Source organism: Falco rusticolus, chromosome 8 (genome assembly GCF_015220075.1).
Source record: "Falco rusticolus isolate bFalRus1 chromosome 8, bFalRus1.pri, whole genome shotgun sequence".
NCBI classification, from domain to species: Eukaryota; Metazoa; Chordata; class Aves; order Falconiformes; family Falconidae; genus Falco; species Falco rusticolus.
In genome coordinates this window covers 22,648,243-22,662,681 of record NC_051194.1, presented here as the reverse complement: position 1 = coordinate 22,662,681, position 14,439 = coordinate 22,648,243, and the positions used below count along the sequence as shown (strand labels likewise).

The window sequence follows — 14,439 nt, the reverse complement described above, 5'->3', positions numbered from 1 at the left end:
GTTGCCTTGTTTTGAATCAATCAAACATAATAAACTGATACAGACAATGTAGCTGCATCTGGGTAGACAACACCTTGAGTGGTGGGAGGATAGGATATTTTCCCAGTTCTTGCAAATTTATGATGATGTTTTGAATATTTGTTAGAGACAGGCAAAGCAATAACATGTAGTGCTATGTTAGTATACATATACAGGGTAGGTATTCACATGTAGGACTTGCATGTGTTGGATCATGCTGAAATTATTCACCACAAATTGCTTTTAAATCCTTTTTTTTTCTCCCTAGCCTGATTATTATTCTTCCTTTCTAACACTCTCTCTCAAAAAAAACCCAACCCAAAAAACATACCCCCAAAGAACCATGAGCCACTTCTGGGCCTTTTTCCTTCCATTTTCTGTTCTCTCTGTTCAGTTGAAGTATTCCCGTGGATTCTGAGGCTGAATTTCTATGGAGTATACTAATTCCAGCTGCCACCATCTTCCTTTTAAGAGCACTACCATGTCTCCTAATGTGTCTGGGATAAAAACTGCTTCCAGCATAAGTCGCCTGAATATCACTTACTTTGCAAAACTTCTGAAATCCAACCCTTGCAGTTGTTTACCAACTTCAAATGCCACCTAGAGAGCTGATAGCCATACATTATTATTGCAGCTTCCAATTTAGCTCATCTGGTTATATCTGACCCAAGAGAGAGGGATTAGGTTCCTACGGTCTCCTCAGATGGGACCTGTTGCTGACATTTAGCTGGCTGACGGGGGGACTGCAGCATGCCTGAAGGACATGGTGGGAGGTAGATGTGCCCCATCCTTCACGGCAGCAGCAGGTTGTTTTTCTGTGCCTGATAGAAAACACGTCTCATGCTGCCTGTAAAGCATGTTGACTAAGCAGTGAGCACGGAAGAACAGCAATAAAAGCAGTTTCTGGGAGACAGCCAAGGAGCACAGTTAGAGACACAGCTGATTCCTGTATGCCTGGAAAGCAGGGAACAACGGACAGTACAGTGCATGGGGTGTGCAGGAGTCCTGTGTGTGTGACACCAGTCGTGTCAGGCAACTGGTACAGGCAGTGTGTGGCCAAAGACAGATTTGTGATGGGCTTACAGGTGTCAACAGGCACAAGATCAGCTCATGTTTTGGTCCAGCATGGATAAGTAGATCCCAAACACCTGTGGAACCACAGCTGCAGTGCCCTGAAGACATAAACTTGCAGGGAAAAGTACAGCCAAAAGTTCAGCAATGAGTTCTGGAGGGGGATGAAGATCCTGGCTTATGACTCATGTGTGTCTGGCTTTCTCACTGCAAAAGAAGCAACCAGCAGGAATCTCCAGATGATTCCCCCAAAACACATAGCTATGTTTGTCAGCTGTGTCCCTTAGGAGCCAGGAGTGTGGGAACCAGGATGAGAAACAAAGAGGACCATTAAAAACTGTAACTCTTGGCAGCGGCCCTTCTGAGTCTTGTCACTTGGTATCATAGAACAGAAAGTAAGAAGAATGAGGATACACAAAGTGTCTTGAGGTGTCACCCAGTCAAAAACTCACTTACAAGCCTTCCACAGCAAGTGCCTAGGGAAGTTCAAGATTGGAAATCTGCTGTCTTTGGGAGGTAAAGAATTGGAAAGCTTTCAATTCAGGAAGCCCTCAAAAAGAAAAGCAAGCCTGCATACCTTGTGCTGCAAACCTGAAGTGAGATTCACCCTGTCCCAGCACAGACTTTCCTCTCTGTGACTGTGTGAGTGTCACCCCGTGGTGGGCTCCATTAGCTGTGCCCCAGAGGGGCAGCTGTGCAGCCTGACTGCAGGTGGAAAGTCTGGCTTCTACGAAGACCTGCATTAACCGGCTAAACTGTGCTTCTACCAAGTCTGCTAGAAATCCATGGCTCCAGTGGGGTTTCATGAGATGTTTCAGTTGTAGTAAGGGAGCTGGCAGATGCATCAAGCCACTGAGGTGTTTCTCAACTTGCTCCATGCCATGCTGTAAGCACTGCAGGACAACTGAAAAAGAGGAGGCATGAATTTCTGTACAACCATTGTGCACCATGGTTTTGGTTTTGTTGGGGTTTTTTTTGTTTGTTTGCTTGGGGCTTGTCTTTTTTTTTTTTTTTTAAATAAAGGTGATCCTCAGAGATTTAGCGTTTTTCTGGTCTGGTATTTCCTCTGTGAATCATCCAGGCTATGAATATTACGGTGTTATTACAATTGGAGAGACATGTCAGAAAGGTCTTCTCTCCACTGCACTGCACTTTAACCCACTAGGCAAGCAGGGAAGGAATCTGCAGTAGATGAATGGTCAGCAATATAATGCACATTAATATATGTACACATAATAATACAGAATATATTTACAACAACTCATGTTAACATCGTGGATCTGTCCCCCATTTATTTGTAAGGCAGAATCCTCTCCGTGACCACAAAGCGAACCACCACCAGAACCCCTCAGGAGCGAAGACGATAGATTCAACCAAATGCCAGCGCCGGCTTCTAAGGCAAGAGCAAACGACCCCAAGAAACCCCAGCGGCAGCGCTTGAAGCAGCCGGCAGTGCCTGAAGCACCCGGCGCCCCCGCCGGCCGGCCGGCGGAGCCCGGGCCGGAGGAGGGGCCGGGGTGGGCCGCGACGCCCCTCGCCACAGAGCGGGGTGAGGCGGGCGCGCCGCTCCCCTCAGCGCCGGAGCGGGAAGGCGGGAACAGGCCCCGGCGCGGGGCCTAGCGCGCTTCCCTGCCTGAGGCGAGCCGGTTCGCCGCTAGGCCCAGCCGCGGCCTGCCCGGCTGGGTGAGGCGGCGGGCAGGGCGGGGAGGCGCCGCGGGGGTTAGGGCGGAGCGAGGGGGGCCCGGCTGGCCGCCGCAGGCGAAGCGAGGCGTGCCGCGGCCGGGGGAGGCGCGCAGGGAGCCGGCCGCCCCCCCACTCCTCCTCCCGCCGCCCGGTGAGCAGCCCGGAGGGGGACGCGGGCTCGCCCGGCCTCCAGCAGTAAGTGGCTTTCGGTTCTGGCGGCGGCGGGGAGCGGGCGGCTTCGAGGGCTTCGCACCTGGGCCCGGCGGCGGGGCGGGCGCCGTCTCCGGCTCGGGGGTGGGGGGCTTGGGGAGGCGGCAGCGCGCCCGGCCGCGCTGAGGGGAGGCGCGCCGGGGGTGGGCTGCCCGGACACGCGTGTTCGCGCCGCGGCTGAGTCTGGCTTGCCCCGGGTACCGACCTGCGGCCGCCTCTGCGCTCCTCCGGACCTTCACTTTCTGCGAAGTACAGCAGGAGCCTGCGCTGCCAGCGGCTACCAGCCCCCTACCCCCGTTCTCTTTAAGCTTTTGGATGGAAAAAATGACCAACAAAATCGAGTGTGTGGCAGTTCTATGGAAGTAGTATAAAGTCCTTGGCAGCTGGCCCCCTTGTCCGCGCGTTGCCACCCTGCTGGGGGCTGAGCCCCCCGAGAGTGCCCCTGCAACCCGGAGTATGGCCCTGGCTCGTGTTTGCAGGCCTGCAGGTATCTGTATTTTTGTTAAATATATCAAGTGCAGTTATCTATATCTTTAACAAATAGGGTTTGCAGAACTCTCTTAACTAGATTTTCATTCTCAGACGGAGCTGGTAGAATACAGCATCTCCTGTTACTAAAAAAGGGTGAATTATAGGCAAAGAGTAGCATAGCCACACTAGACTTGGGAAAATTAAAAGTTGCTTCTCACTTGCATTGAACATACTCATGGGACCATTTCTGGTTGAGATCATATTGGTGTAACAAGTCCTAAACTTTCTAGAGTTCTTATCTCTTCTAACCAATCCCTCCAGTAAACATTTTAAAGCCCATTACTACAGAAAAAGATATGTGTGTGTGTGTGGAGACCTGAAGTTTAAAAGAGCCAGATTTATTACCTGCTGAACTTACCCTACTGTTTGCAGTTGCAGTAGTAAAGGCGCACTGAAGGTGAGTTGCTTTCTACCGGCTGCTAGGAAGCAGGGCCTCTCTTCTCCGCGCTGAAGCCTTTGCAGTTTTCTTCCCAGCTCTTTATTAGCCTTCCCAATGTCTCTTTATTGCCATCAGAGGGCAACGCCGTCCAGGAGCCTCTCCAGCCTTGCCCAGGAGCCTCTCCAGCTTTGCTGGGCACAGTTGGTTCCCAGCTCTGTGCAGGACAGCTGCGGGGGCAAGGACTGCTTTCTCTTGAAGGCTGGGAGCCCTGTAGCTACGTTGCTCTGCTACCCCTACAAACCTTTGCGTTTGTCTTCTAGTGGTTCTCGGGTCATGGCTAGCCTTCTCTGTGTCTTACCTTCACTCTCAGTGTTTGCAGTCTGCTGCTTTGCCGAGTCGCTTTGAACCATGATCGCTGTTCTGCAGTGGGGTTTTCACCCAGAAAGTTTCCCTGTGTGAGAGGTTTGCTTGAGTGTAATTACACTGATGTTGTCCCGAAGGTTCTGGAGTCATTTTGTAAAATCATCTTCTGACCACAGATAAGCAAGCTTGGAGGCGCAGCTGTCAGGAGTGTGGTGTATTTTTAATTGACTTTTTAGCAGGTTTTCAGACCTTTTTTTTCCCCACTTATTTGTAGGTACAGTTCCTCAGGAATGTTTAGTTATCGGCAGTGACTGACAATTAGCTAGTAAAGACTCTATCTGATATTTCAAGATATTTAAGGGTTGATAGCTAAGGCAAAATCCAATGTTGGCTCTTCTATAGTAGCAATAAGCAGAATATTATAAATTTTAATGTTAGACATTTGCCAATTTTATTTAGTCTAACTTTGGATGAAAGTTTTGAGTAGGCATGCATGTGCATGAAAAATTATACACACCTTTTACCTTTAGTGCTACTTTGGCTGTATACATATGGATATACAATTTGTTTTGCTTAATTACGTGTGTGCATATGTGCACATGCACAGGAGCATAGAAATAATAACTTTGTGAGCTAGGCCTTTATTACATAATGTAATATTTTCTCTAGAGATCCATTTCTACCTGGTAATCTGTCACTAATACAAATTTAGAAAGCTGGATGGATGTGGCAAATTGAAAGGCCGTTAATGCAAACCAGTTTTCCAAAGGAAAGCTCATACAAGTTCCTTTCTGCTACTTGATTTGTCTTCACAGAAGTCTCTGCAAGCTTTAGCAAATATTTAAAAGAAATGTGCTTTTTCCACAGTCAGTTTGCAATTGTTACTTTCTACTTTCACATGTAAATATGTCGATGGTTTCAAAAGAGGGTTTGCATTTGCAAGTAGCTCTGTTAAGCAATGGTTTACTTTTATCCTAGTGCTTGTTTACATGCTGGCAAACAGGACTTAAATAATTATTTTACCTTTTCTAAAATACACGGGCCTATGCTGCACTCTGTTCAAACCAGAAGTGTGATAGTCCAGTTGTATAAATTAGTTAACCTACTGTATATTGCTTGGCCTTCGGGTTGTAGTTTGAGCCTGCATTTTTCCGGGGATTAGCTTTATCATCGTGGGTGTGCCCGGGCTGATGTGAGCTCTTGGATGTGAGCAGGACTACAGGGTCCTCCTCCAGAAGGGTGCGGATAGCTGTGCCTGCCACTGGCCTGGGCACAGGCCTGTCCCCTGCCTTGTTGGGTGCCCTCGGGAGAGCAGGAGACCACTGGAAAGCTGAGTGCTGGGTAAAAAGGGAGACTATGATGAAATAAAAATGTAGATGTAGCCTATGTCTTCCAGAAAGCATTACTTTCAAAAACAGTTCTTTTTATGTAATGAAGAAACAGTTTGTAATCAGAACTCTCCTACAGTATCACCGTATTGCTTTTAGAAACATTCCGTATCCCTAAATAACTTTGAGCAGTTCTGTCTCAAAGGGGTTTCCAAATGCCAGATGAACTTGCCCAGAGCTACAGCCCAGTAATGCCAGTGGAGCCCAGGTTGTTGTTTCTCTGCTGGCTGGGCATGAAGTCTTGGACTGTGCCTTTTTTTTTTTTCCCTCTTCTTAGCTAGGGGTTTCTCAAACATAGTGTTGATTCTGATTTCAAAATGCTATTGAATGCATGCCCGTCCTCTGGGATTAGATTTGCACATACTATCAGGTCTCAATCTTTATTCCAGTACATAAAACTAGGCTACTTCCTTGACACACCTAAGTAATCACCTAATTTGTAGTTATTCTTTGAGCAGATACCTGTTTGTATATGCAGATCTGTGTCCAGTCTTGTAGTAAGTGAAACACCGTATTTTCTAATCCTTTCTCTTTAGTGTTTGACTAGAGGAGCAGAAAAAACCCCATGGATATAGTTCAGTATTAGGATTAAGCTGAACTGGTAGACTGTTTCATCAAATAGCTGCATTAACTATGAGGGGAAATGAAGAATATCAGAAAGGCTGAACAGCTATAAATTAACTATCTAACAGGAACACATCTTTCTAATTACAGTAATTGGTTTATAGTGTTGTGTGTATTGTATTGTGTGTATGGTGGGTTTTATGGCTGATATTAATCCCCACTCTAGAAAGCAAGAATGACTATTTGAACTATTTAAGCTAAAGACAACGTTGGCACAAGAACAAAAAAGTATGGGAATCATCATGTGTACATTTATTCAGGCTGGAGACTAGTTTTCCCACTCCTTGGATGGCAGATTTCGAAGTAGTCTTTGCGTAGGACAGGAGGGAATTTAAATACTTTTATCATAAAACTTGATAAATTTATTATGAAGTTGGTATGGTGAGAAAGCTCAAAATACTTGTGACCTCAGTGTTTCTTTGCATTCCTGTTCTTAGGTACAGTGCTTGGGATTACAGCCATCACTGTCTATAAGTATTGCCTCTTCTCAGAAACATACTGCTTTCCCTGGCAAGATTATTACTATCTAAAATCCCAAGAAAGATTTACAAATCAGACTTTTCCCCTCACGATCTGTAAGACTTTTTATTATTCTTTTTTAGTGTAGGAGGGTAGTGAAATTGAAGAGAAAGAACTGGTCAGATTAAAAATAAAAATAGTGGAAAGAGAAGCCAAAAAACTTCGTTACTTGTAGGATACAGGTTAACGCAGCTGGGATATCATCTAATGCTGGGTAGGAAGATCTTGGTACCTAAGTACAGGAGGCAAATTAAGTAGTCTGAAGCAGTTGGGATCAAGAGAAGGAGTGAGAATAGTATGCCTATTTTTTGCTTTGTTTTTTCTTTATTTTTGTGCATGACAAGTGCTGCCGCTACTTTGGGCATGATAGCTGAGCTAGTTGCCTGTACTGGAGCGTGGGAAGGATTTTCCCCATATGGTAAACTGCTGCTTTTCTTCCACCTATTAGTGCAGGGTGGCCTGTTGGGTTGTTGCGTTTGAAGTTCTGTGTACAGGAACTTAGACATTTGTGGCATGGTCTGTGGCTGAAAGGCACTTGTAACCCTGTGAGCTCTCTAGATATTGAGGGTTATGTTTCTGTGCTTGGTTGGTGAGGTAGTTCTTGGATAATTGCTTTAATTAAAGTGCTGTAACTTGTATTTAAAAATCCAAAGTAACCATTGAAGGCTTTCATAGAATGGTTTGGATTGGAAGAGACTTTAAAGATCATCTTGTTCCAACCCCCTGCCATGAACAGGGACACCTTTCCACTAGACCAGGTTGCTCTAAGCAGCGTCCAGCCTGGCCTTGAGCACTGCCAGCCTCATTAGGCTTTAGGAGGGGATCTGGAGGATGGACTCTGACATGATGTGTCAGCCATGTTTCGTACCCACTGGAACTCTTTCTTGGTGTGTGGCTTCTTTACACATACGGCTTACAGCAACTACTCGTGGAAGTCACGAGGACATGAATCAGTGGCACAGACTTCTGCTGACAAGGTGATAAGGAGCTTTGGTTGCCCTTCAAAGCATGCCGCTTTGTTCTTGTTTGCTGCCGTTGTTCTTTGAGTAACAAGTGTGCAGGGCACCCTAGGAGATGAGACTCGTATCAGCTGAGGAGAGAGATGCTTGAGTCGGGAGTGCTGCAGGGGAAACATCTTCAGTTTTGCTTGGTTTAAACTTTAACCACTTGCTTTTAAGATGCTTACTTCAGTTAGCATGGTCTGACATCCTATGTAAGCTGGTGTTAACCACTTCAGTCTTTTGAAAAGCAAACGAGAGAGAGCTGGTAGATGATCTTAGGGGGAGATGCTAATAGGATTATTTTCTGATTACATTCAGTTTTTGTTGTTACCTGGCCACTTCCTGCATTGACACACCCAACAAACTGCCAGTAAAGCTCTCAGAATAGTACAGTTTTAAATGTTTGTTACCCACAGTGGTAACTGTGGCCTGTCTTACTGCTGTTTTGTGCACCGTCACAGTGGCCACCTTTTAAGTAGTCCTGTGATCAAAAGCTGAACTAGAGGGAGCTGAGGATAACAATTTAGCTGTTTGGAGAAGCAGAGGTGCTGCAAGACTCTTGACTTGGCCTGGAGGGACATTTGGTCTGGGTCTCTCATGACCCAAAACTTACCTGAGAACCTTTTGGAAGGAATGAGAAAGATTGAATTAAACCATGCTACTGTGCCAATGGCAAATTATGCAAACAGTAGTGGTGATGATTATAAGTTTTCTATTTTTAAGTCTTCCATTGAGTGACTCACTTTATTAGATGTGTTCGTTTAAAATGGAATGTGAAGCACCCAGATTCCATGGTAATGGCCTCATAAAGCACACAGATATACAACATAACAGATTGGATTTTTTCTCTTAATTTAACAGGTTTTGCGTCTCATACACCATGTCTGATGGCAGCATACAGGGCGTCATGCACTCTTATTGCTAAGCTCTACAGTTTGTATCCATCTGTCTCTTCACTTTTGCTAAAGTAGTCATCTTTCTTTGATCTCTAACTCGCGATTCTGCATCTGAATTTTCCACCATTCCCCTTCCCTCCCTCTTCCCTCATCCCTCTCATTCTTTCCCCCAACTTTGGCGGTGCACTGCTTAGGTCCAGCCCAATATCTTAATAATTAGAAAGTACTTGAGTACAGAAATGCTAGCAATTGCAGCACTTCCTTTTCAGTCACCAGGCCTCCTCGGGTGGGAGTGGGTTACGCAACTCAAAATAAGATCCAGCCAACAGTCTTGCAGCTACCTGGGCTGGGCATTATGGGAAATAAGGAAGGCAAGTCACTCCTAGGATTTGTATCAGCCTAATTGAGAGCTGCAGGGTGGCAGATGTTTGTCGTGTGGGGCATGCTACTTGGAAGTATCTGCTGAAGATGGTGTTGAAATAACGTCTTTAAAAAACGTGATGTAAGTTGTGCTTTGTATGCTTTTTGTTTTTTTTTTAAATGTGAGGCTGAAAGTGAAGCAGAAGAATCCTGTGTTTAAGAAGTATATTAATTGATGAAGCAGAGCCCTTGCCCATGATGCGGGAGGTCCAGGGTCTGTTAGCTTGTGAGAGTCACCCGGGGACCTCGCTGAGGCAGGGTCACCAGTCACCAGCCCGGTAGCTTCCTATGGAAGTGACTGTTGCATGCTTATGTACAGCAAAGTTGATGTGACTGAATTGCTGGTTAAGAATGTACTGCAAGAGGGAGCAGTGCCTGCTGTGATGACAGTTTGTATTAACTTTTTAAACTTTTGGAAACGGAAAGCATGAGCTTGTCCTGCTATGTCTTTTCTGTAGTTTCCATTTGTGTAGACTAGTTCCTTGCACCACCCCCACCCCCGACCCTCTTCCTGTTTCTTTTCAAGTTTAAAGCCTATTTCTTCTTATCAGGAGTCCTTTAATAGCTGGAAGTATGAGCTAATGTCCCTGTGAATTTTTACCTATTCGCTGAAAAATGTTCCCTGTGGGTTATTTAACTCTGCACAATACCCACCCCGTGCAGCATGCTACTGACTCCTTCCATGCCAGTCAAGAGCTCCTTGCTCCTGCCAGAGCTTGTTCTAGAGCCTGTTTAGGACTTCAGGCCACCCTTAGATCGAGGGCGTGGGTCCAAAGGGTATCATTTATGGCCTGTATTGAAACTAAGGATAAGGCTTAACATGCCTATTTACAGTGTCAGATGGCACTGGCAGCATTAAAGCACTGTACACTGTTTGAGCCATTTTTAAAGGTGACTCAAAGTGTTTGTGTTAAGATGACTGACTTCTGACTGTATCACTTATGCTGTTTGCTATTATGATTTTCATTAAAATTTAGGTTTCCATCACAAGCTATTGATCTTGGCTTGGAAGACAGTCAGGTTTTATTACCTACTTGAAAAAAGATGAGGGTTCTTTAAGTGTAGGCTCTTCTGTGTGTAGATCACACTCTGTAATTCTGTGGACTGCAGTCTTTCCCCTTTCATCTTCGATGCTCTGGTTTATCCTGCTTGGTGCTGACAGCAGCCTTTACCAGCAGTTTTGGGACAGAACTTGAGGAAAAAAAAAACCAAGTGTATGTTCAGAGAGCCTCTGGTTTCTCTGGTTTTGTGGACACTGAGGCAGTGTTTAAGCCATTGTCCTGCCTGGAGGAGACCTTGCTGAGTGCCATTTCCCACATGCAATACAGTTCCTTTCAGAATGAAGCTGGGGCATTTGGGCAGGGAGAAGGTGTGGTATGCCCCAGCAGAGCTCCACTGAAGAGTCCAGGGCAGAGGCTCGGCATGGCAGCCAGGCACGTATAGACTGTGTCTCCACTGGCTTTGTCTGGGGCTGTGCCTGTCTGCAGTACCTGCTGATGCCCCGAGCTCAGTTCAGCCTAATCCAAATACATCTGCTCATACCTTGCAAATATGGCTTGCGGGTTCCTAGGAAGAAATTGAGATGTTCTAGGTGTAAAAGCACTGTCTGTATGTTTGAATGCCTGTCTAGCTTTGTGTTGGAGTGGCTTATGTTAAGCCGTATTTTCCTTTCTGTCCCTGAATAAGCTTCTCTTACTGATGGTGAGCAAGATTTATGTGGCAATTTGAGCAGCTGGTCTCCTGGGAGCATTCCTTTCTCCGGAGAACTGCATATAATCTGGCTATCGGCTCCGAGTAGAGCTAATGACACACATACCCGGCTGTCGGGCGTGCGGAGGGTAGCCCCTTGCCGACCGCTGAGGGCTGAGGCTAGAAATCCCTCCTGTATAGAGGGCATGGAGCCTGCCGGTTTGTTTGTGTTATATATATAATCTTGCGTAACGAAAGTGGCAAAACTGTTCTCTGCTGCGTATCTAATTTCACTTCAGTGTGGTTAGGAGAACTGTATCCACAGTGAGACTGGTGTAAGGTCCCGCTGCAGGAGCGATCCTGGAGCCCCTTCCCTACGTGCCCGTGCCTTCGTGCCCACTGTGGTAGTGCCTCGAGCTCGTCCTTGGTGTCAGCTGAGTTGCTATAAGTAGGTCGTGTCAGTAAAAAGGCTTGTCACAGCTCTCTGTGTGTTGTTACGTGTGCAGTGAAAAAACTGTGCTCGTTTGTGGGAGGAAGCTGCGGGGCAGTCGGATCAAGTTGTAACAGTGTGTGAGCAACCATGTTTTGTATTCTAAGGTATTAAACTGGGACAACAGAGGTGAGTGAGGCGAGTGCCACTCGGCTGTCCTGTCCCATCCTCCTTCCAGGCTATTCCCTTTGCTGCTTTTGAAGCAGCTTCTGTACCGCTGGGGTTCCCAGCCTGGTATATAGGTACGTTCAGGTCTCTCTTTTTTTTCTCCCCCACCCCCTGCCCCCCCTGCCACTTGCCCCCTTATTATCAGTACGCGTTTGTGTCTGGGTTCATGTGAGTCAGCCAGCTCTGGGAGGCGGTGCAGGCGGGCCGGCGGGCAGCGGCTGTTTCAGCTCCCTGGCTCCAACTGCTGGTGCTTGAGTGTCAGCGCTTCCAGGTGCTGGTGGAGCTCTGCAGACTTCCCTGTGCTGCGTTGCTTACACTAGGTTCTATAAGGTAAAAAGTTTCACTGTTAGAAATTTGAAAGTGCAAAAGGTTAGTGTGCCAAAAGACTGTGATATAATAGACACCATTCTAAAGATTTTGTATCTCAACCTAATTTTCAAGATTTTCAAAAATTTTCAAGAAACCGATTTTGACTTGGACTTTCATTTTATTTCAATATTCATTTACCCTCTGAAGACTGACTGTCCTTTATTTATATGTAGGAAGGAGTGCAACTGCATGCAATTGGTAGTGGAGTTTGTTAGGTTCCTAGCAGAGATTTTGTATACGAAGCTTAAAAATTGTTTGCTTGCCTCTATAGTGTTGTGTTAGAGCTGGTGACAGGTGCTTCAGAGCTTTCTGGATCAAAGGAAGCATTGTGGGGGCTTTTGGTTTTGCTGTTTGTTTGTTTATAAATTAATTCTTCTATCTGGAAGAACTAGTGTTTATCCTAGTTAATAAATGAGAACCTATGGCATCCATAACAAAACATTGCCTGTCAGCATATGTGAGTACAACAGCAGGGAAGGGGTTAGGGAAGGTATGTTAGCATGGGGGGTTGCTGACACCGATGGGAAGTATAGAGGAGATGGCACCGGGAGCTCCTTTAACTGAAGTGGCTGAAAGCAGAGACCTTGGGTCTGTGCCTGCTGTTTGCTGGGGCCTGTTGGGAGCTGGAAACAGAGTAGATGTAGCTCACTGAACATGAAGAGCAGATGTAATAATAGTCATTATCTTATTTCCCAGCACTGTCCCAGTACAGCTTTTATTCAGTACTGAGCCTATTCTCTTTGAAATTTTTTAACAAAGTTACCAGAAGAATAGATACTTCAAACTACTGAAAAATGGTATAAGGCTATCAATGTAACTCAGAATTGTGGTGAGTGTTGAGTTTGTTTGTTCTGCTTACTTTCATAAGCTTGTGCAGCATTGTTGTACAAACAACTTGGAAATCTACTACACAACTTTGGGGGAATTAATGTTCTTTTTTCTTCATATTAATATTTCCAGTGTGATTCACAATGAGAGAAACTTTAGATTTAGGTTGATGCAGTAAGGGTTTTTGAACCTGTAACTAAAGATGTAAAGGTCAAAGAGGTACATTATTTCTTCAGTTTAAAAAAGTTGGGTGGGTTTCGGTTTTGTGGGTTTTTTGTTTGTTCAGAAGTATTGATAAAATTCTTGTTAAAAAGGTCCATAGAACATGCTGTCCTAAGATCATGATTTCTTTGTTTTAAAAAGAAAAATAAATGACTTCCAAAGCTGTGTGGAAAATGGCATTTTTAGAGTGAACTGGTATGGGTGGTGATCACTGAGCCTTTTAGTCGGTGGCTTGTATACCTTGTGCTGCTCTAGTTCAGTCCTCAGTGAAAGTGTAGTGGTTTAACTCTGGTAGGTGTGCACCTGGTCTGCCAAATGAAGTCTCTGAAAAGGTTTAAGGAGGCCAGGCGACAGGGAGCAGGGATGAGTGCTGGCTGTGCTGTCGGGTACCCTGGTCCTGCAGCCTGCCCTTCTGCAGGCTGGGTTTGGCCTGGGGTGGAGGGTGCCTTGTTGTGCAGTGGAAGGTGGGGGGGGTCAGCACATGGCTAGGACCCTCTTGGACTGTGCTTGCTGTCTGACACCAGCTGCTGAGCTGTGGCTCTCAATTAGTTTGCTCATGGTTAATGAACTTTTGGAGTTTAGCTTAACAGGGATAAGTAGGGATTTGTGCTTCAGCCATCACCCTTTCTTACTGAACATGGTAAAACACTGAAAGGATGCACTTCCATTGTTTGCTTGAAAGCCAGTATCTCTACAGACGTGTAAACCGTCTTGTTGGAAGATGCTAATTTGTTCTTTTTAAACTCCCTTGGATTCTAGAGCATATTGTGTTCCCAGAACAGGCACTTGCAAGGGTTTCATGCTCTTACTTGAAGTGACTCCTTTGCTGATGCGTAAGGTGTGTGAAACTACTTCAAGACTCCCACCAGTTTGCAGTCTGAAAGATGAGTTATTATCCTAGCAACTTGAAGAAACCTTATGTTAGAAGTGTATAGTACACAGAGTGCTTGGATAATATGTATGTATCCACCATCACCATATGCTTCGTGTGGCTATAGACAGTATGTGAACCGATGTTGATTGTCTTAGTTCTTTTATTTTGCAGGAGTTGATGAGTGTGGTGATGGCAGTGCAAGTTTTCCAGCTGCTGTTTTAATTCTTGTGCAATACTGAATTTCATATTGTGTTACAACTTCATGAGTATCCGTAGGCATTTTCAGGTCTGTAGAAATTATATTACAAAAGGTTGTCTTAACAGATTTAAGGTGGTAGTGAGCTCTGTGGCAAGAATAAGGGGAGGTGTAGGGGTGGCTGCAGCAGTGCAGCGGCCTGGCTACCTGTGATGGATAGCACCCTGGCGTGGTGCATGTCTTGTGTAGCTGTGTACTGGTGGTAGTGTGGCTGCTTGCTGTTATGGGCAGTGAGGTCCGAGATCCCTGACTCAACATTTACTCCCTGTTTTTGTGGAGGTGCTGTAGCTCCTCCATGGTAACTTCCCTTTCAGAAACTTCCCTTGCAATGGGGGTTTTGACAGTTGCCTTTCCCTTTTACTCCTCCTGTTGTGGTATAAAGGAAAGATGAAGCTGGTCGTCTGTGAGTCCAAAGTATGAAGTAAGTGGAAAATGTGATA

The 14,439-nt window shown here is 45.6% G+C and overlaps 1 protein-coding gene across 2 annotated transcripts in view; it reads left to right on the top strand.

Annotated features, from left to right (window-relative positions):
• The first annotated feature begins 2,604 nt into the window (after positions 1-2,604).
• Positions 2,605-14,439, top strand: part of GPD2 (glycerol-3-phosphate dehydrogenase 2) — a 64,069-nt gene continuing 52,234 nt past the window's right edge. The window contains exon 1 of one of the 2 annotated variants that reach the window (XM_037398017.1): positions 2,605-2,967. The gene's annotated coding sequence lies outside the window, so the exon portion shown is untranslated. Of the gene's footprint in view, positions 2,968-9,045; positions 9,186-14,439 lie in introns of those variants that run through there. The other variant, XM_037398018.1, reaches the window with a different exon arrangement.